Here is a 22,625-nt window from a genome sequence, read left to right as displayed (position 1 = left end):
ATTAAAAAAGCATTAATACCTTGAATATTTAATTTTAAATCTATTACAAAAAAAAAAAGGAACAGTCCAGCGCCTTCGTCTTGGTCTGCAGGCTGTATCGGAGATACACCCGCTAAATTTAAACGTAGAATACGTGGTATGGTTAAGAGCATATCCAAGTCAAAAACGAAAGCACAAACTAAGAAAAAAATATCGATAACAAAAGCGATAATAAAATCGATAACAAAATCGATAAAAATATCGATAACAAAATCGTTAACTAAATCGATTACAAAATCGATAAAAAATCGATTACAAAATCTATCGAAAAATCGATTACAAAATCGATAACAAAATCNTGAATCTGTCGACAGGTTTGGAATTTTATCTTTGAAACGCCACACTTTTCTTTGAAATCGCTTTATTAGTTCTCGTGCAATAAGCGTTTTTGTGAAGCTCTAAAAATTACAACTACAACATTTGAACATAGCCCCCATACCTTAAGGTAAGACGTATTCTACGTCAAAAACTTAAAGTGAAATATACTCTTAGGTGTGAAAGTGGTCAATGAGCGCAACAAACTAAACATTTCTTCTGATAATTTTTCAAGAAAGGTCACTTAAATTTTAATACCATTCACTTGTTTCATGCCACTCCACCCAGATTGGTCAATATTTTATTGTGTTGCATTTGGCACCGCCAACGCCTGCAGCTCCACCTACACACATACAACATGCATACATACTTGTCTCTTTCACTTACCAAAAATATGCATGTGGCTATGTTTGTGTGTATTATTTACGTATGCCACATGGCACCAGCGCATGCATAAACAAGTGTTGCACAAGCAATTGTCAATAAATATTCGATAAGTGCAGCACAACTGTGGAAAATGTGGAAAAAGGCGCAAAGCATTGCACTAAATGTGGCACACTCATTCAATGCACCTTGCAGCAATGCACACAGCTGCCACACATAGCTACACACATACATACATACATGCATAGCTACAGGCAGCTTTGACAGTGCACGCATTTGTGTATGTTTGTGTGTGCGCTACGAAATTCAATTAGCAAACAAATCCAAAATCCCCACCCACCTGCTGAGCGTTGGAGAGCGGTGCAGAGCAATGCAGCCGGCAGTCAATTGTGCCGAACGGCTAAAAAAAGCATTAATGCTGGCCAGTGCGGCACGAATTGTTTAATTACCAAACGGCAAGGCGGGAGGAGGGAAGGGTGAATGCTTTGGCACTCACTGCTATGCTACGACTGCTGCAGTTTGTGGCAGGTGCATTGCATCCCTCCCCCCACCCCCCACCCACCATCGCTGCACGACGGCCCTCTGGCACGAATGCAATTGTGCGGAAAACCCCTAAACATGTTTTGGGGGTTAATTTAAAATTGTGGCCATGGCTGCGGCCGTTGTGGTGCTGTGTGGCACTGTAGCTCTGTGGCTGCGCACAATTCGCACACAAAACAAAACACCAAATTAATGTTGACATTTTCCACTTTGCGGATAAAATGTACAAAAAGGCTTTACGGATGCACTAACGCCAATGCCAACACACACATAACTGCACTTTCTCCCCCCCCCGCCCCCACGGCCATCTTTTGCTTGCATATTTTTTGTTTTTGAGAGCATTTGAAGTGCCTGACTGTGGTGCAAATTACACAAGTCTCCACTTGGCGACCATGCAACAGCCAATTTACCATTGCAGCTGGCATTGCTGCACATCGAAATCGAAGGCATTTATTTGCAGCACTCACACACGTCCTACACCTCAGCGGTACAGCTGTGACAAAGTGTTGTTTGTTGTTGCAGTGGATGGATGGAGAGTGAAACAAATTTTTCGCCCAATTTTCGAATTTATTTTATGACTTTTGCATAATGCAGTGGCAGCAAGCAGGCAGGCAGGCAGGCAGGCAGCTTGGCTGGCAGGCGTTGCTGTTGCAATTGCATATACGGTGGCAGTTGCTGCAGTCATTGCCGGCAATTGGTTCCAATTGTCGAATTGTAAAAATTACTTACTTGCATCGAGTGCACTCGCCCAACACGGCATCTGTGCTACAAACTTCACGGCCGATGGAGCTCCCATTGCTGTTGTCTGTTTGTTGTTGTTGTCGTCCCAGCATTAGAATTTGCGATGCATTTTCCTAATATTTTCAATTGGCTTTTCTGTTTTGTTTACCGGTCAAATGTCGTCTGAAGGGGTCAAATAGGTCCTCTGCATAATTAACGGAGCAAGGATAAAGGCTTAACCATTTAACGGTCTATTTTGAAATGACAAAACCAGGAAAGATATATATAAATATGTATTGTTTGGTGAGAGTTGAGCTCCGGTTTGAGATGCTTTGAGTTGCAATTCCTGCATTTGTTGCCTTACATTTAGCAGGTAATTGCTGTTGCACTAATGGCTTGGAAATGATTTGATGGCCTTCGTAAATGAATGGAAATTGTTTGAATTCATATGGGGTCAAATGATACAGCAAATCAGCATTAAATTTAAGTTAGGATAAATATAAGATTTTATTCAAAATATTCTGTATTTCAGGATAAACTTGCGTCGACATGTATACCGCTTTTAGGCTACCATTACAACAGTAAGAAGAAGACTGAGACACTTTTATGAACGATGATAGAAAATGAGCTCTTGAAGACAACTAAAGTCCGGATCGTCATAGAGGAAAATAATCGATGGTCCTACCTAACTACATAGACAGTGTATGAAAGGGTAGGTCTCAAGTTTTTTTTCGTTGATGCATTTTGGCGTAACTTTGGTCTGACTTTTGATCACCAATGCCCCGTAGTGCTCTCATCGATCTAGTAAAGAACTTGCACATTTTAAGGGGTGCGACTCGGAATGGGAGTGAGTTCCATAATGCCTAAATTTGGTGTCCCTCCAACTAAACTAATACTACTTTTCAAAAATATTCAACAAATCGTTTTGAGAATGTCCACTTCAAAGTGCTTGGTACCAATTTGGGTTCCTGAAATAGTATATCTCTTGAACCTGTTGCTAAAGACGATAGCCCAAGCTAGAACCCATGTTGGCCAGGAATCATACCGGCGTTCAAGAGCGTTAAGGTCGTCCATACAAAAAAAAAAGTAAGTGCGCCTGGCCCACACTGGAGAAGTGAAACTTATGTTACATATCTATTTTTTTCATAACCAATATACATACATATGTGCATATGTATATACATACGTCTGATTTTGCTTATCTTTTATATCTAGATCTGTACCCTGTTCGCTCTAATTACGCTTATGTTATTCTGTTTTCGTTTATCTTCGTTTTTATTTTTACACTCCATCGATACTAACATCCCACAAAATATCGATAACAAAACCGATAAAAATATCGATGACAAATTCGTATAAGATTTCGATAGCAAAACCTATAATAATAACGGAAGCAAAATCGATTAGAAACCCGATAAAAAAATATCGATAGAGATATCGATAACAAAATCGGTAAAAAATCTATAACAAAAATCGATTAGAAAATATAAAAATATCGATAATAATATCGATAACAAAATCAATAAATATTCTATAACAAAACCGGTAAACAATCGATAACAAAAACGATAAATTATCGACGATAAAAGCGACAAATAATCGATCAAAATCAAAGCAAATTCGATAAAAATTTCGATAGCAAAATCTATAATATTGGTAGCAAAAGTGATTAAAAAATCGATAAAAGTGCCGATAAAAATATCAATAACAAAATCGATTAGAACAAAACCGATAAAAATAATCGATAGCAAAATCGATAACAAAACTGATAAAAATGTCGATTATAATGTCGATAAGTCCCGAGAATCCCGAAAGTCTCAGAAATCCCCTATAAGTGAAGAGTTTAAATTTACCTTGGTCTTCGTTTTTGCCTTTATCTTTACCCATCTTTGTTTTTATTGTTACCTTTGCCTTTATCCTTTTCTTTATTTATGTACGTACTCACCTTTCTTTTCATTCTTGTATTGGTCTTTTTCTAAGTGTTATTCTTTAGCCTTTTAATAGCATACATTCAAGAAGCACTTGTTTCCGTCCCACCCATTTCCGTTGCACTATTTCCGTTGAGTTTTCCAATTTACTCCCAACCAACCAATCGCCGCTTCTGGTTTTCGTTTAAATTAGGAGGGGTGTGCTTACAGCCTCTGGTGTCATCGCATTTTTCAGTGAGTGTAAGTGTAGTGTGATGAGAAAAATTGTTTAAACCTCTTCTAGTCCTTAATGGAAAGGAGTGGGCCGTGAAGCTACTGAATCGCGCCTAGTTTGTGGCTCAAGTTGCGACAATAGCATCGTCAGATGAAAAGTGAGATGTCTGTGCGAACTTTTCTTTCTTTGTGTTATACCAAACTCCGTCACGAATTAGCAACCGGTCGCGATGGCCATAGGACTAGAGTCATTGGGAAGGCCGCTCTTAAGTTTGATATTTTTCTAGCTTGTAGGTCAAATTTACACATACACAGAAAACTTACCAGAAATATATAAATTTAACTAAAATCAGCACCAATTTGGAAGAAAACGACTATTTTTCCCCTGTTCTTTAGCATAATTTGCTTACACTTGGTATATACACTTCTCTGCATTTGAATAGGAACAATGCTTTTTTTTATTAAAATGCAGTCTATAACAAAAACCATATATATAAATGCAAGTTTCAAACATTTTAGAAAACTAAAAAAAAAAAAATCAAATTTTTCATGCAATTTTTTTCGAATATTTAGAATTTTCTTTTGTATGCATTTTGTAGCCAATTTTAAAACAATTAAGTGCAAATTTGAATTCGATACGAAATACCGTTGGTTTTTGATTTACTGACGCTCTTCCGCAATTTTTCCATATAACGCCTGCTCTCTTTTTTTTTATTAAAAAAATTCCAAAAATCAACTGCAATTTATAGCTTTGTATACTAAAATTGAATGGGCTACAAAACTGCATACTCAAAAAAAAAATCTAAAAAACTTTGATGAAAATTTATATGTTTATATGTCCTTTAATAGAGAATAAAATGTATTTTAATTCAGAAATAATCTAAATTAAATAAAAGAAAAATTGCTCAGAAAAAAACAGCGATAAAAAACATTGTCCCTATTCAAGTGCATGGGAGTGTATCCACGTATGTATGTACATATTAAACAGATATGTCCTAAGTCTAGGTCCTTACCCAGCTGCTTCTTCACGCTTTTGTCCGCTCCTCAAACAAAAAGGTAAGTAAAAACAACATTAATGCCAACTTAGTGTTAGGGTGAACATGTTTTAACATCCTTGGCTTACAAGCTGGCCAAACAATGTGTGAGCATTATACGCGAACACATTCACATGCCGACACAAATGTACACACATACTTTGCTCATATGCTGAGTATTTAAATTGTAAGAACTCGATTTGGTGTGTAAATCTTCGCACACGCTAGCACTCGAGGGAATAGCGGGGGCAAAACGCTTATGTTTAAGAAAGAAAAACAACAACAAACGACGGCAGAAAAGCAACGAAGAAAATTTCAAGTTTCCGCTCCAAAACATAAGGCAATGTCCTTTAAGGAAAAGGGCAAGTCGGCCAAGTTGTAAGCGCGTTGTCGTGCAATTTTGGAAATTCGTAGTTTTTTGGAAAAGTTTTCTGGTCAAACAAGTGGAAACACTTACCTTGAGTGGCGCGATGAGTTGTGCACAATTTACATAGCCGAAGAGATGCAAAAGAAGTTGGACTGCATAGCGCTTATATATGTACACACACACCTACACACTTATGGCAACAAACAAATGTATGGTGCTTTGAGGCGGCAACTGCATCCTGCGCATTCCACAACTGGTATCTTCTTGAAGCTTTGGTTGCACTTGTTAGCGTGTCCATTACATTGAGTAGCCATAGTTAAACTGCACCTACATACATACACACATACCTACATACGTACGTACAATGCTAGGTACTTATAAAGCATAGATATGTCCGATGTCCGATGTCCAGCGCGTTAGTATAATGTTTGTTGCACGAGACGCCTATTCCTATTTCTAGGCGAACGAACGAACATATGTTAAATTATCACAAACTGCGGAACATGGCCATTAAAATCGGGGTGAACATGCTTTCGACATTTATCTAACACGTGCGGACATGAAATTTGTTTCATGCGAGCAGCAAGAAGCACCACCAAGTGCAAATATCCAACACATCCATAGCCACACCTACATACATATGTACATACATACACCTACGGGTGGCTACCCAAAGAGGACACGGTCACCAGTCCATTCGGAACCGGACCTGTTTTCGCTCTAAGAAGCTGGTGATGCTCTACATTTTTAACGCTTTTGCGTCAAGAGCATCAGCGAGTCTTCTCACTGTGACTGCAGAGCAAAAACAAAGCAGAGTGGTTTTGTTGCCTTTTTTTTTTTTTTTTTTTTTGTGTACATATCTATGTAAAGTTGCAATTTTCTAGTACAACATGCGTTAGCGCATAAATGTACCAAGTCGTCGTCGTCGTCGTCGTCTGAGTGGACATATGGACATATTATTAGGCCACATTTAAATAGCTTGTTAGACAAATGGCTGGAAAATATTTACGAGAATTTGGGTGCGAACGGTGTTAAGTTAAGCAGAGCAAACACAAAAGTTCGTGTTAAAGCGAAGTAAAACTACAGAAGAAGCTAATTTGGTATTTAATATGGCAGATGAGCTCTAAGAATCAGCTTCAACACTTTGAGGGGTGTCAAGGTGGTAGCCTCCTGGATGGCGCTATCAAATGTCGCGCAAAATCTATGTATTTCTAGTTGGATTAATAGAGGAATACATACATACATATATGAAGTTGCACTCAGGTCTGGAACTGGGGAGCATTTTGAATTTGTATGTTGACGTACATAGATATGCACAATTTTAATTTATTGCGGCGATCACATCATTTCGACAAAACCTACACTTAAACACTTAGGAGTGGTACTAGACAAGAGTATTACATTCCGCGCCCACTTGAGCTAAGTGATAGAGAAATCAGTATAATATGCAGGGACTGAAACGCTGCAGCATGGCCGTCTTCTCTTAGCGAGTGTGGGTAAAAGCCAAATACTGTTTGCGGCGCCTATTTCGTCAAACACTGCATTGGTGTGCAAAATACTTCTGCGAAGTCAACTGAACACACCGTTTATGTGCGCTCTGAGTTTGCGGCGCCTTCAGAAGGGTGTCGACCGAAGCAGTTTTCGTTATCGCCAGTGTGATACCCATAGATATACTCCGCTCCGCATGCTCTTACTCAAATAGACCGTCGTCGAGTTCAGGAAAGCAGCATTACAGAGTGAAAATCAAGTGTAATAGGAGCGCTGGCGGAGGGCAGTGTATGTCTTAAGGTCATAGTGTAAATTATGACGATATCAAAGGCAGCCTGAGAAACAGTCAGACAGAGATGTATCATGATTTGAGGCACTAGGAGCATAAACCTCAAACCTACTTCCAACGAAGTACGGTAGTAGCGGAAGAGGAGGTTTACATGGTTTAAAGTCTCACACTAAAGACTAGAGACTGGGACATATCGGATAAGACAGCCATCCTTAGGAATATTTTATATGTGAAAGAAAGCTCGTTCATCACCACATACTGCAGCATGTGTGGGATCGATCCAGCAGGCTCTTCATAATGCGGCATATTCTGAATTTCGTACGAATCGAAAATTTGAAATTTTTGTATAGAAAATGAGAGGAAAATTTCACGATTTTCGATTCGTGCGAAAACAAGAATACGGCCTAATATGTTTCTGTTAATTTCATTACTCCCGCATTTCGAAAAGTTTCGCCATGGTCTTTTTGGTTGACTTAAATCACCTAGTCTATCTTCGCATGTATTTTCATGATGACGGATGAGAAATGGTTTCTAAAAGAAAGCTTTTTTTGCAGAAATACACTCAGAGCTTACCATTGCATTGTTAAAGGATGCATTTCAGGCTTATATTTATTTGTATGTTTGCGTAGTACATCTCCCTCGGGAAGCTTTCCATAATATCGTTTAGTCGCTTTCGGGACTTTATTGTTAGAATGGAGCGATTTTCTTCCATTAACCCTAAGGATCACATGAGGCAACTCGAGCTCTTCGTCTGCGAGAGGTGATGGTAGGTCTATTACGATGATCTTCATGGGACGAAAGATTAATAAAGGCGTTTAAGGACGGTTTTTGGTCCGACTAGTTCAGCGGCTGACTTACTTCCCTGCAGTACGGGGGAGCGACTATAGGAATGCTGAATCGGTAGCTACCTGATAAACTCCGTGAATTACCGACTGACTACTTGCAGTGTATTTCATCGATTACCTTTAGAAGGTAATGTCCTAGGCGGTAGTCACCATCGGCTTTCTCTGCACTACCGGGAGTTACTAAACTAGTCACTTGCGTAATTTATGGGCGCCCTCTATCGTAGTTTTTCGCTATCCTGCGTACGACTGGTTCGACTCTGCATTACCATGTGCACTACCACGGGTTAATAGAGTAGCTACTTACCTAGAAGTCGGTGCAGTAGCGGTTCAAAAGTAGCGATTGACTCCAGCAGTACAGGATGGTTATGTTCTAAGGGTCAAAATATCATCAATGAGCTGGCTTGGGTTTTCCGTGGTCCGTGTGGATGTAAGCAAACAGAAAGCACTTTTAGAGCATGTTATTATGCTCCTTGTGTAAAATGATCCTGATCCTGTCAGAGATGGGGCGCATTTTTCCAGCTTTCTTGATTTCGAGCCCTTGATGCTTACATACATATATACAAAATGTATACGCCCTATCTCTTTACACTCTTTGATTATTTCAATGTGATTGCCGCTTGAGCAAATCCCAAAGGACCAACAGGCTGTTATATTTGTTCGAAAATATTGGGAACATTGCAAATGGCATAAAATATAGTACTCAAATTGTATTTCTGGTACATATATGTAAATCAGTCTACGTTATTCCATTTTACACTTAAATTATTTAAAAAAATTCACATTTCCAGCCAAGTGACAGGCGACAATTTGTCGTAGCCTGTCGTGTCCTTCACAAAAAACACTCGGCCTGCTGTCAGCTTCCGCAAGCTCAACAAATTCCAACTGCCAGATTCTGCAGCTATCGCTGCCAATACCACAAGCCGCTAAGCTGTCATTATGGCCCACAACAATAACTTAATGAGAATTAGGTACTCACACAAAAGCCGACTTACGCACGCATACAAACATACACATGATATAACGAATTTCTATAAGAACATGTAAAACAATAACAAAATAATCACCAAAGACACAATGTAGAATGAATGAAAATCTAATTGCAAGGATTGCAACTCCATCGAGACCCATAAATTACGAAAACCAGCGCATTGCTGCTGCTGCTGCAGCAACCACAGCTGCCAGCTGCAACAACTGCGAAAAAAGGAATAGGAAAAGAGAAGTGCAAATACCTAATATAAAAGTGGCAACATTTTGGGGGCTTGTTGTCATTATGGCTGCTGCCATTTGCAATTGCAAAGCATCGCAGCAGCGTGCCACTGAAACAGACAAGCTTAAGACCTCGTTGTGACACACACACAAACACGAGCCACCAAGCACGGATGCCACCAATTTGTGGCGATATCACTTGCTAACTAGCTAACTTCCTTGTGAGTGTCCTCAGAGGCTTACAATGGCACTTCAGCGCAGCCTCTCCACCGCCCGGCCGCCCGCGCGGCGTGCAATTGAATTTCCTACTGCATTTGTCATTTCGACGTCTTTGGCCCGCCTCAAGTTTATTTGGCTTAATTTCTATATTTGCTGCTTGCACTTGAAAATGATTACAGAGTTACTACACACGAGTACACGAGTATATGTTACTCGTATAACGTTTGTGTTGTTGTCACACAACGTTTTTGTTGTCGCTGTAATGGTGCGAATGTGCAACTGTGGCAAGAATTTGCTGTCGGACCGCCTTCAAGTCGCCTGCCTCCTCGCCAGCAGCAGATGAGTTTTGCCCAAAGCGACTTGACACATGGATTTTTCGTACATGACAAGCGAGTACAATAATTTATTTGCGCTTGCGAGCTTACTTACGAGCAGCACTTAATGAACGAGCTCCGCCCGCTCCGCCCTCATATGGCGGCTGCAGCTTCAACCACCTAACAAACATGAGCCTGCAATCGTCGCCGTCGTCGTCGCCGTCGCAATCTTACCACTCTCTCTCTCCCTCTGTTTGTCGACTTTACATTCCTCCTACTTTTGCCGTTGAAGTCGTTGCAACGCTTTTGCAAATATCGAACAAATGACACCGGCAGCGCAGTGCTTGGATGACGCTGCTGCAGCGTACGAGTACGTGGCTGTCGTATTTGTGATGGCTGGCTGGCTGGCGGTGGCGAACACAGGACCACCGGCATTGCCACCGCTCAATTCATTACATTTTAGGCAAATAAATATTCAATTTAATTTATTAGCTACGAGTCACATCCGAACGAAACTCCTTCAAATTAAACAACTCCGAGTTGTAGTTGTGACATATTGAGCCAAGGATTGTCGCAATATTCGCAAGGAAGTTTGTTTAGACGTTGACTTTGGTAAGTACATACGTGGAAGTAACGGCACAGCTTAGATTTTTAGAATTAATTGCATTTGCTCGATGACTTATGCAGACAGTGGTGTGAATGACAAGCGCCGCTAGTAGTCGCTTAAGCCAAAGCAATCAGGCGAAGAACATGTCAGGAAATTTTCTTAAGAAATGCCATGGTTTTGCTGAGACGTAAGAGAGCTTAAGACTGTTGGTAACACAATTGATGAGGAGCGTTTAGTGTGTTAATTTAAGCGAGTTAAGGAGTAGATAAATAGACTGTCGAACAAATGATTTCTTAAAGGAGTAATCCTTTCCCTTTAAGAAGCCACTCCACTCTTAGGCGGTTGATGAAGTTAACCACTTCGGAGAATGTGATGGTTCAGTTTCTGGATGGAGACAATATTCGTTCCGAAGTCATATAAGTCCAAGGCTACTATACGTGAGCAATATACTCAGTGGGTTTCCAAAAAAGCTGCAAAAGTCTCCTTATCTTCCAATATCCTATCAGCTATCTAATGATAGTTCAAGGTTAAGCAGACGTTTAGACACTCCACGAGAGAGAGTTATAAATCTTTTGAAGCCGTTTACTCTTTGATGTAAGGAAAGGGACTGCTACCTGAAATTCCTCCTATCTGCTTAAACTATATGCCATGGATCCCTTGAATGGAGCACAGAAAGGCCAATGGCCATATAGGCTCCGTTGGGCTCGGCATTTAGGGAGGGTGTCAGCCATTTCGTTGCCCACATGTCTTTGAACCAACAACGTGTTAACCTTATTAGCGATTCCTTCCACTTATGCAACCGTCTACCAGCCTCGACACCTATTTACATGACTCAATACTATCGGAATGAATGACATGATGTTAATAGTGGAATGATATTAGTCATTCTTAGATATTCGCCAGCACATATTACAATTCCGAAAATGTCTGCCTGAAATGTCATTGGGCATGTGACTATTGTTGTACTTCTCTCAAACCTATATACGTCCAAATCTCTGTGGGCACATCCTTCAACTACATAGGGGCATGAGATTTCGTTGGGACACCTTTCGAGGGCTGGCCACATTGGAAAATGAATCATTTTAGGGCATAAGGAAATACCAACGAAGACAATCGCTCAGACCTCACTGTATGACTTCAATAGTAATGCTTTTATAATCCACCAGTAGGGTGTAGGGTGTTGTAGGGTGACCATATTTATGGGAGCCGAATAAGGGACAAAAAATAATTTTGCAATTTTTTTCCGCAAAAACTTACAGATCTTAAAGCCTAAGATCCTAGAAGTATTAGCCCTAAAACATCATCCTTATAGGAACATCTCAAATTTGTAAAAAGAATTTGCAAAATTTGTTAAAAAAATTCGTTCAATTTTAGTATAATAACGTGTAATTTTGATATTGCTGAGACTTTTTTGGCATTTTTTTGTTGACGGTGTTTCGCAGTTTTTCCTAAAAAGTAAGTATCTATGTTCGGCCATTTTTTTAACGGAGAAGCAAATGAGCAGCACTTTCCACTTGCACTTTATTATACCTACTAAATTCTAATGAGCTACAAAACTGCAAGCCAAATTCTTTTTCTAAATATTCTAATTAAAAAGTTTGAAATTTTGGTGAAACATTGCAGTATTAATTTTTATACTTTTTTGCACAATGTCGGAAATTTGGATTTATATGGTTTTTGTTAGGAAAAGAGCTTCACTTTAGGTGTCAGCTTCACCGTAGGTATATATTTAGTAGTCCGTTACTTGAAATTTCTTATACTTCTAACAGCAGATGTTAAATGTTTTTTCCATATTTTTAACAGCATAGGCGCGGTCCCAAAGGATGCTGAAATCCCTTCTACCTTCTTGAATATGCCTTGGTAATGCCTTGAAAGTTTCATTTTCAAAACTGATTTCCAAAAATTAGCGAAATGTGTTTTTCGCATATTAACGAACGGGGAAATTTCAATTCCTCAATTTACCTACGAAAAACCTCGAAAAAGTACTTATTTCCATGTCCGACTGCCTTTTTGTCGCCTAAAATAAGTTCATAAGTATTGACGTCCTTATGTCCCGCCATTCTGAAATATTTTTACTAGTAGCTGTCACCTCATCACTGATTGCGCTACTTCGACAAATTGAAATTGCTTTCTCTTTTTAGCCAACATTATTTTTGATCTTGTTGCAGCCCATTCAAATTGTCAGCGCCAATGTCATCAACCTGATCAGCGTCCTCCTCGTCCATTTCGCAACTACTATGGCATTTTTAATTGCTGTTGCTCCATTTTATGTTTACTTAACTTTGTAAATTGCCTTGGCATTTATGTTTATGAGTTGTAAATTATGCAGAGTTGCACAAGTTTCACTCGAACTTTTGCATATGAAGCTGACAATTAAAAAGTGAAACAAGAACGAACCAGAAGCCATGACAGCCATGGTAGTGAACCAAATAAAATTATGCCAAAACATACTCAGAAAAACTTCTGCATGCATTTGTTTTTACTATACATATGTATATGTTTATATGCAGGTGTATGTGTTGGTAATTGTCTTGGAATTTGTGATTAGCTACGAGTTCTTTAAGCCACTGGTAGTGGGTCTCGTAAGTTAGATTGTTTAGCAAACACTTCGCAAAACCCCCCCAACCTCCTTCAGTCAGCAATGCCTGGAAAAAGATAGCAGACAACATTTATATAAGGCCTTTGCATTTTAGAGAGAGCTTTTTCTGAAATAAGTGTAATGGCCCTGCTGTTTATTCAACGCCTTTTAATAAATTTTCGAGCCTACATTGAGTAGTTGGCCTTGAAAGACTTGGTTGGCCTTAAGGAAACTGACGGTCGGGATATGACTCCCAAGGAAACCGAATGCCCATTTAAAGAAGATAGGTTGAAATTAGGGATCATTGTTTGCGTCGACGTTCAGGTTAATTCTGCAATGTTGCCTGCCTAAAGTTGAGGCGCAGTGGGTCCGTATTTTTACGGTTTGAGAGCTCTTTTTTTTCCCGTCTGCTTATCTAGAAATATAAACAATTTGTAATAAAATTGTAAAACGCGAGAATTCATGGGTGCCTGCTGCACTTATGTTCGCCAGACAGTGGAAGAAGTTATAACAAAAATTGTTGTCTACTAAACCCCGCTGCAGCAGGACAGTGGCAGAGATAGTGTCCAAGTATGTTGCCTTTCCACCAAGCCGTGGCCGGTTATATGAATTTCCGGTCACTAGTCTAAGTAGAAGACGTACCAGACGAATCATTGAATAGGACCTTCTCTTGCCCAAGCTGTTCCAGATTTGTTGGGCTGAGGTTATTCTGTCGACCATCTTCTAATTGTTCCCCAGATTGAGATGCTGTGTTGTGTAGTGTGGGACCTGCGGAATGTCGAGGTATTTAATTCGTCAGTATAACGGTTTGTTGTCTAACTTAGTGCACGAAGGACGGTTGGGGGACCCACCCACTTTACCACGAAGTCCTCTTAATGCGTACGTACTTATAAATTACTGGAGTTGAATTGATCAATACTTAGCAAGAGACAAAAAAAAATTACATAGCCAAAGGCCTTTTATTCACACACAAACTTACAATAATCAATTAGTTGTTGTACAAAACTCAACCGCCTTTTTAAAGTAATTTTACTTCCTAGAGGCTCAAGCACGTACACACATAAGTTCTCATGCAAATTGGTATTTACTACGAAATTTGCCGCTTTAGAACCACTTTCGGCAGTACAATTGTTGCCCTCATTTAAAAGCAAGTCGGTCAGTGACTGTTCGTTCATATCCACAGTGAAATTTTTATTACGCACTTAGGTTAAGCGTTAAGCGCCGGCACTTGTCATTTCATGTTTTTGCACAACCCCCATTTCGGCACTGCAACCCCCGCTCCAGTCGAAGGTAGTTGCTTCCGTTATTGCAATAGTCGCACTTAATTTGCAAGCAACACCGGCAGCAGCAGCAGCAATATGTACGTACGTAGTAGTAATTAAAAAAGTTATAAACAAAACAAGAACAAATGTCAACGGGGAAATGTTCATCTTTCAGCGCTCCCATTTAATTCATTCATGCACCGACCCGACCCGCCTATGTGCGGTCGGTCGACTTTTTCCGTTTACTCATCCGCCATTGTGCATTCATTCACCCCTTAAATTGCTGCTGTTTTCTGACACTTGACAGTCGAGAACCGACCGACAAACAGCAGCAGGTAATGCACTCTTACCTAGTTTTCGTATGTGTGTATGTATGTACATACATACATACGTGAACCTACATATTCCCGGAATGCAATCTCAAAGTGTTGCAAAAATAAAGTCATTTGAGTTGTTGCAATAACTTGTCAAGTAGCTTCGTCACTTTATTACATAATTCTCGAAATTTTAATTGCTGATGATTGTTGTTGGCAAAGTGCAATTGCTAATTGTTAATCGTCCGTAATGCACTAATTGCGACTTTATCATCACCATCAAGTGAGTGAGTAAGTTTAGAGTGTTGATTGTTATCTCGGTGTGAAGGATGAAGTTGTGATGTTGATTGTACTCGTAATGCATTCATTCATCAGAACATTCATAATTTGTTTACGGGGGGGCGTTCCATACCAAAACGGACGGGGTTCATACTTCATGTGTTTGATTTGTTTCAAATTTTTAGGCTTGATGCATAAACATAAATAATAAATAAATATGAAATTTGAACTTGATTAATACATTTTTAAAAACTTTACAGCGCAAACACAAAAACAAATCGATTTAATAGTTTTAATAATAAAAAAAATTGAAAAAAATCGCACATAAACTCTTCAAAATTCCCTATGAAAATAAATATTTTAAAATTTTTTTTTTCTAGACAAATTTTTCACATAGTTTCACAAGTTTTTTGAAAAAAAAAATTTTTTGAGAATATGCCATCTCAAGAAAAATTGAAAAAAATCACAATGGCAACTCTGAGTATTGCGCAATATTTAAGTATAGTATTATGGGGTGCACTCTACAATAATTTTAGTTATGAAAATTTTTTTACACCGAGTTGGGTAAAATGAGTAGATACATTACAAACTTACAAATTTTAAAAATTTATTTTTTAATTTTTTTTTAGGATGCAGTTTTGTAGTCCATTAAATTTTAGTGCATTAAAGTGCAAATTTTAAGCGAATGCAAAACCGGCGTTAATTTTTTATTTATTTATTTTTCTTTGTAAACTGTTTTATGCATTTCTTCCACAAGAAAAAAGTGCAAAAAGCCGTCAGCATTAAAAAATATTACAAATCAACGCAATAGGCTGCAAGGCTGTATACTCTAAAAAATTCTAAAAAAAATTTTAAAAATCTATAAATTTGTAATCAACTTCGATGTAAAAAAATTTCATAACTCAAATTATTGTAGAGTGCACCCCATAATACTATACTTAAATATTGCGCAATACTCAGAGCTACCATTTTGATTTGTTTTAATTTTTTTTTTTGAGATGGCATATTTTCAAAAACTATTTTTTTTTTATCAAAAAAGTTGTAGTGAAAAATTTTTCAAGAAAAATTTTTTTATTTTTTCTTTTCATAGAGAATTCTTATGTGTGTATGTGTGATTTTTTTTTTTAATTTTTTCCTCGTCCCGTTCTCGAGATAGTTTGAAAACTATTAAATCGATTTGTTTATGTTTTCGTGCCGTAAAGTTTTCAGAAAGGTATTAATCCAGCTCAAATTTCAAATTTATTTATTATTTATGTTTATGCATCAACCCTAAAAATTAAAAACAAATCAAACACATTAAGTATGAGCCCCGTCCGTTTTGGTATGGAACGCCCCATTCATATGTATATACATACATACATCAGTGGAGATTTTGAAAACCATTTAAACAAGTTAATAGTAAAAATGTATTTTTGAAACAAGCTTTCTAAATATGGCCAGAAAAATGTTAAAGAAGGCCCACCACTGTACTCTTTCGTAAAACTCTCGTATTGTTTTAAATCGAAAGCTTAAATTTCGCCTTTTTTATAATAGATTGAAGGTTTTCATTAATGGTTAAAACTCCAATTTGCATCTTTTCAACCTACTTTTGACCATCAACCTCAAAGCAGGATTCTTCAACCCTCCGATCATTTTTGCTCATACCCCTGTAGAAGAGCTGGCCGAGGCGTCCAAATATCTATTTCATGAGAGCTTAGAGCGCACTTACGAGCGCTGCCTAATGAGCGATTGTGCTTGACGATTTCTATGTCAAATTAAAAAGAGAACCCAAATTAATTATGTTGTCATAGGCGGAAGATATACTTTCAGTGTCTTAGTCGTAGTTACTATACAAGAGCCAAAAATGACTCGGACCACCAAGATACACTCGAAAGGTCAACTGGTATGGCGAGAAATATCGAACCGCTTCAGATGAAAAAGATCCCACCTAAAGGGCCATGCTTAAAAAGCATAAGCTTCTAATATCCATTGATTTAAGGCTGCGATGGTCGAAGAGAGCATTTACTCTGTACGCGTCCATATAAAATGTATAGAAAGCTTGAAAGAGACATCCAAGGCTGCCAAGAGCTTTTGCTCCCCATATTGCTTCTAAGAGCAATGGCAAAGATGGTGTTGGATGGGTTTCTCCTTGTTCTCGCCCATGCAACTTCTGTAGTAGCCGTTTCAGGGTACATCCGGTTTGGCACGAAACAAATATTTGAAAAATAAAAATGCATGTGTGTGCGGAGGTTCTCAGCCATCTAATGTATATCGACGGCATTGACCAACTATTTTGGATTAATATTATCTTCCTGACCGTTTCTAATCATCATTCTTCCCTTGGAGCGAGACATGTCATGAGCATGTTGAAAACAGCGCGGGTGGTGGGATGCAGTCGGTCCAGAAAAGTTGGTCTAAATTTTGAAGCAATCGATATGTGGATACGTGCATTTCATAGTCGCGTTGAGTCTGATGTCAGAGTTACACGCCAACTTTTTTGCAGACAGATCCGTCGTAAGAAAGTGTCGAACGCAGACCAACTTCGTAGTATATATCAGTAGAGAAGACAGTCGTTGCACCTTACCTAGGTTCGAATCGTAACATCCGTTAACGGATCGAAAACCATACGAAAGAAAAGTACGTAATGCGTCAGTCGTATAAGTTGAATGGAATAGAGGGTACGCCGTAATCAAAAAAATTTGACGATTCCAGACCTGCTTTCTAAGCGTTTATCTTTTGTTTTAGTAACATTCCACCAAACTGTTACTCCGTAGAAATGAATTGGTCTTACCTCGCAATCCAGATCCATGCTTCAAACTTCAATCGGGGCTTAATTTATATTCTGAAAGAGAAAGGCCGAAATAGCAACACCGAAAAGGAAGAATGCCCAAAAATTTTAACAGACAAATAGACGGTTTAAGGAAAGTTTCAAGACCAGGGTGATTGTCCTTCTATTATGGAGCGAACACTTTTCCACTCTCTTAATGTCCACCGCCCGACAGACACTCTGCCAAATCTAAAAGAAAGGTGACCCTGGTATGCATATGCGCTGCCTCTTAAACGTCGAATATAAAGCCTTATTGAGTGTATTGTGTTAAAGACTAAAGCCTACCCATCGTCGAAGATTCGATTAGGTCTCATCAGTGTGGCATTGTACCTGATAAATATGCTAAGCCAAATCTTGCAAGATGCCCGCGAGAGGAGAAATGACACACACTATGTCCTTGTGGATTTTAAAGCCGCTTTAGACAGAACGAAAAATAGCCTATACGCAGAGTTATTTGAATTTAGTGTTCCTGCGAGACTAATACTATATACACATAACATACATACATACATACAGTCGCGTAAATGCTTCACTCCTGCAACTATGCGAGTACGCATACACAATCCTACTACTCCATTCATAATCTCTGTCGCCTAAATGTGCATTTTACCAGCACTTCGCAAAGCTATCAAAACACTTTTAAACGCCACACTGAAGTGCGAATGAGCATTTGTGATATGTATGTATGTTGCTCATATCTTAATGTCACTCATAAAACTCACTGATTGCTACTCTTTTCTATGAAATATACTACGCTTTCCTGAAAGTAGCGAAAAACATGCGGGAAATGCGTAAAATCTTTTGCTGCTGCTGCCCCACCACTGTTGCACGACATCTGCTTGCCCCAAGCGTTAAAGCCTGCCGACACTGTATGTAGTAAAATGCGCCATTTAATTCGCTCGTAAAGTTTTTAAACGCCTTCAAATGCAGGCGAGAAAGTCATAGAGTCATCATCCATTCGCAATACAATTAAAAGTGTTGAGGCGCATTAATGTACGCCAGCAGTGCGAATGACTCAATTTTGGAGTGGTTTGAGGGTTGTGGATTGATTTTCACCTCTTACTTGCTTCGGTGAATATTGGATTCTAGTTGAGTTGCACATGAAATCGCATCTAGTGCGCTGACAATTTTGATACGAATTTGAAATTTTTTTTCGGTGACAACTCCTCGTCCATCATCAGCACGATCGACAGACAGTTCGCACATACCAGTAACGCTTCTTATACATAGCTAAGTATCTGTTAGATACAAGGTTTATGATTACGCACGACTCTCAAAAACGTGCGCATGCGTGAACGCATACTATGTACACACATCAAACGCCAAACGATTGATGACGCCACCAATCGAGTTGTTTTTGTATGAACGTACAGGCAGGCAATGTGCATGCCGCACATCGTGACTGCGAGCGTGTGTGGCTTGACTTGAGCCGATTGTTTGGATGGATGGACGGACGGCTAGGTAGATTTGTTGAATGCCCCACAAATCACGCCGTCGCTTCGCCGCTACTCAGCTGGCTGCTGATGTATCACGCCTGGAGATTTATGAGCTCTTTTAAGAATGTGACATGTGACAATGTGCGGTGGTTGTGGAGGGGCGCGGGCGCGAAGACGCAAGCTCATACACACCTTCACTCGATTACACACAACAACAATTTGATTGAAGACTTTCGAAATATTTTTCGGTATTTCCTAAAATCGCATGGCATTTGAAAGCTTAAACTGTGGCTGGCTGTAAACCCGCTCAGCTGAAAGGCACTCGGGCTGATTGTTAGCCTGACGATCACCTTTGGCAGCGATTAGCGCTTTAAACCGCTGCTTAGTTTGGAGAAAAATTACAGCCACACAGAGTCTTAGATTATGGACGATAAATTTCTTTCTATGTAATCAAGGGGAATGTTCATTCAATAAGACAACTTGAGGCGACCAAATATTTATGTGGAATTTTAGATGGGAAACATTTTTTTATTTCCCCTTTAAGATTTTAGAAGCTCACCGCAAAACATCGAAATTGTGTCATTGCTAAATTTTCTTAAATAAATCTATGTTTCTCAATTAATTATAAAATAAAATATGGAACGCCCGCTGAAGCGAATTTTAGTAATAAAATATGCCGGCGCCAGAAACTCAGGCAACTCAGCGCTCGACCAGGTGCCAACTTTTCGTTGAATTATTTAGTAGCGCAATTAGCCGAAAATAGCTTCTGTTGGTGTACTGCGTAGTAGAAAGTTTAAAGACAAAAGAATAGAGGAGAAACCGCTTTGAAGTTGTGGTGCAAAATATATACCCTACACGCAGCCACAGAAGAAACGGCTGTTAAATGGCAAGCAAGTGGCCGTAGTAGGTAAACTAATCTACACAAAAGGAGGGTATATCCATATGTATATTAAAAATAAAGCAAATCGCCACGCTCTTACAAAAATATCATTATTCCATCATCTCCGGCAATTTTAACGCATTTACATGCAAAAGTACATGAAAGATTTTTATCACCTTCGCTTTCGTGGAACGAACTCAAAGAGATCACAAAACAAAAATAAAAAAAAAACCACAAAATGCTTTAACAAAGCTGGAAGGAAGCACGGAAAGTTTAGTGTGCTCAGCTGCAAAATAGCGAATTAACCAGCCGCTGCCCCAAAAACATGCACCAAAATTAATTGGGTGCGTTAAACGTCGGCAAACAGCAGAATTCAAATAAATTTATGACTAATTTTCGAAAACATAAATAAATGTACACATGCACATACACATACATATGTATATACGCATAGATGTTTGCAGCTATTTAGACGTCCAAAGGCAACTCAAAATAACTCTTTGTGATTACGTCTAAAAAAAAAAAACTATGAAGGCCACAAGAAAAAACTCAAAAATTCCATGCATTCGCGCTGAAATAAGGCGGCAATAGTTACTTTTTTTTTAATCATAAGCGACATATTTTTATTTGCTTAATTTTGTTCAAGAAAAACGCCCGGCATTAGCCAATATATCACGCTAAATGTTGGAGAAAAAATTGTTTGAGGTGCGTGTTTGCTTTGCGCGATCTGTCTGCGATCTAATCAGCTCATAAATATAATACTTAGTACGAAATTTTGTTGTACTTTTATTGTACAATATGTATAGCCAATGCTACCGACAAAATTAACAGCCACCGCAGAACAATTTAATCTAGTTTATTGCGTGGCAACTTGGAAGTGTGTTGATGTGGTCGTAAAAATTCCAGTAGGTATGTGCGTGTGTAGTGCTGAAAAACCCTTGCTTTTATTTCGGTAGCTAAATTGATTTCATCATTTATTCGTTAAATTTTAGAAACATGGCTTCTTTAAGCATTAACTGTTTTTTCGCGATAGTAATCTACATTTTTCGGTTACTCCGCAATAAGTTCGGGGAATTTCTTACAAAATCCGTAGAAGTGTGTATATCGTCCCCTCAATATAACAATAGCGTATGTGCTCATACGCCATTATTTTTTTATTGCATATTTAGAATCTCCATCATTGATTCTATGTCTGGTCAAAATTTCGTCAAATTCTACTTCCACAAAGTGGGTCAAAATGTCATTGGAAAAAATGGTGTATAATTTCTTGTTCAAAAATTTAATAGACATCTGATTTGACAAAAACTTTAAACTCGATTTTCCCAAAACCCCAAAAAAATTATACGCTATTGTTATATTGAGGGGACGATATGTAGATAAATATGTATTAGCATATTCATTAATGTCTATAATTGCCAAACATTTACATATGTATGTACCTACATCAAATTTTTTTTTTTTTTGTAAATTTCAAGACCCTACCCCTAATTTTATTCGTTTTTATGAGAAATATTATTGCCTATTCTTATAGATTTTTTAAAGGTCATTTAGAGGTCGCGAGCTGTCGATTTAGGTCAGAAAATACGATCATGTAGATATATGAGTTTTTGAATGACCATTTTTTATTCGATTTCAAAGATCGAGTATGATCTGAGAAGAGGATATATAGGCCTTTAAAATGGTATATAATAATTACCGATCTGACCTTGTAGTAGATATGACAGTAGAGTTAAATAAATAAAGGGTGACAGATTGGTTCAAAATTCATATAAAGTAGGCTTCCCCTCCAAAGTCCTAGAATGTATCACTTGTCAAGACATCAACTCAGTCAGCTCGATTTATTCGCATCGGGACTACAGATAAGTAAATATCGTGGTACATTTCAATAAGGTGCACGTTATTATGGCTACTTCCTGCAGGTATTCTTTGGGAAGATACCAGGGTTGGAAATATGCAGAATCTCTGATTCCGTGACTAAAGAGGTGTGCTTTGGCAGAAAGTTCCAAGTGATAATCCCCGATCCCGAAGATTGTGCAAATAGGCTCCCTGCACTTGATTCCAGATATGTACCCTGGTACACAAACAGTTCAAGAGTGGGAGACAACCTTGCACCAAACTTGCAATACCCACGGTAAAATGGCCCACAGTGTTTCACGCTGAAGTAAGTAGTCACAGTCTTAAACTGCGCAAAATAAAACCTTGAAAAATGATTGAAGAGCGCTTTTCTGGTTATCGTTTCAAACAGCCAAGCAGCCATCCGGGTCCTTTCAAACAGGACTTTGAAATCCCAGCTGGTTAAAGACTGCTTTGGCACGCTATAAATTTTGGCAGCCAAAAACACGGTAACATTGTGCTGGATACCAGGCCTTTGTGGAATCGAAGGCAATGAGGTCACCGACGAGTTGGCAGTTGCCTTTTTGGCAACTGAACCATTCTGTGGTCTCAGTTTGTTCCATTCGAGCGCCATAATTACTGAGTTGGTACACTCTCAACGCAGTAAGTACTGGGGAGCGGTGGGGGTTTAGTGCATCTCACAGCTTTGCTGTAAGCTCTCAGTAAATC

The 22,625-nt window shown here is 38.8% G+C and overlaps 1 long non-coding RNA gene across 1 annotated transcript; it reads left to right on the top strand.

Moving 5' to 3' along the window:
- Positions 1-1,908: 1,908 nt before the first annotated feature.
- LOC108369763 (uncharacterized) lies at positions 1,909-21,352 on the top strand. The gene is made up of 3 exons (XR_001848556.1): positions 1,909-1,919; positions 7,441-7,447; positions 21,160-21,352. It is a non-coding gene; the product is annotated as an uncharacterized LOC108369763 (long non-coding RNA).
- Positions 21,353-22,625: the final 1,273 nt, after the last annotated feature.

This window comes from Rhagoletis zephyria, unplaced genomic scaffold, assembly GCF_001687245.7.
Source record: "Rhagoletis zephyria isolate East Lansing unplaced genomic scaffold, Rhagoletis_zephyria_1.1 Rzeph_scaffold_03832, whole genome shotgun sequence".
NCBI classification, from domain to species: domain Eukaryota; kingdom Metazoa; phylum Arthropoda; class Insecta; order Diptera; family Tephritidae; genus Rhagoletis; species Rhagoletis zephyria.
Note: the sequence above shows the minus strand (reverse complement) of the source record. Positions and strands in the feature narration are given on the sequence as shown.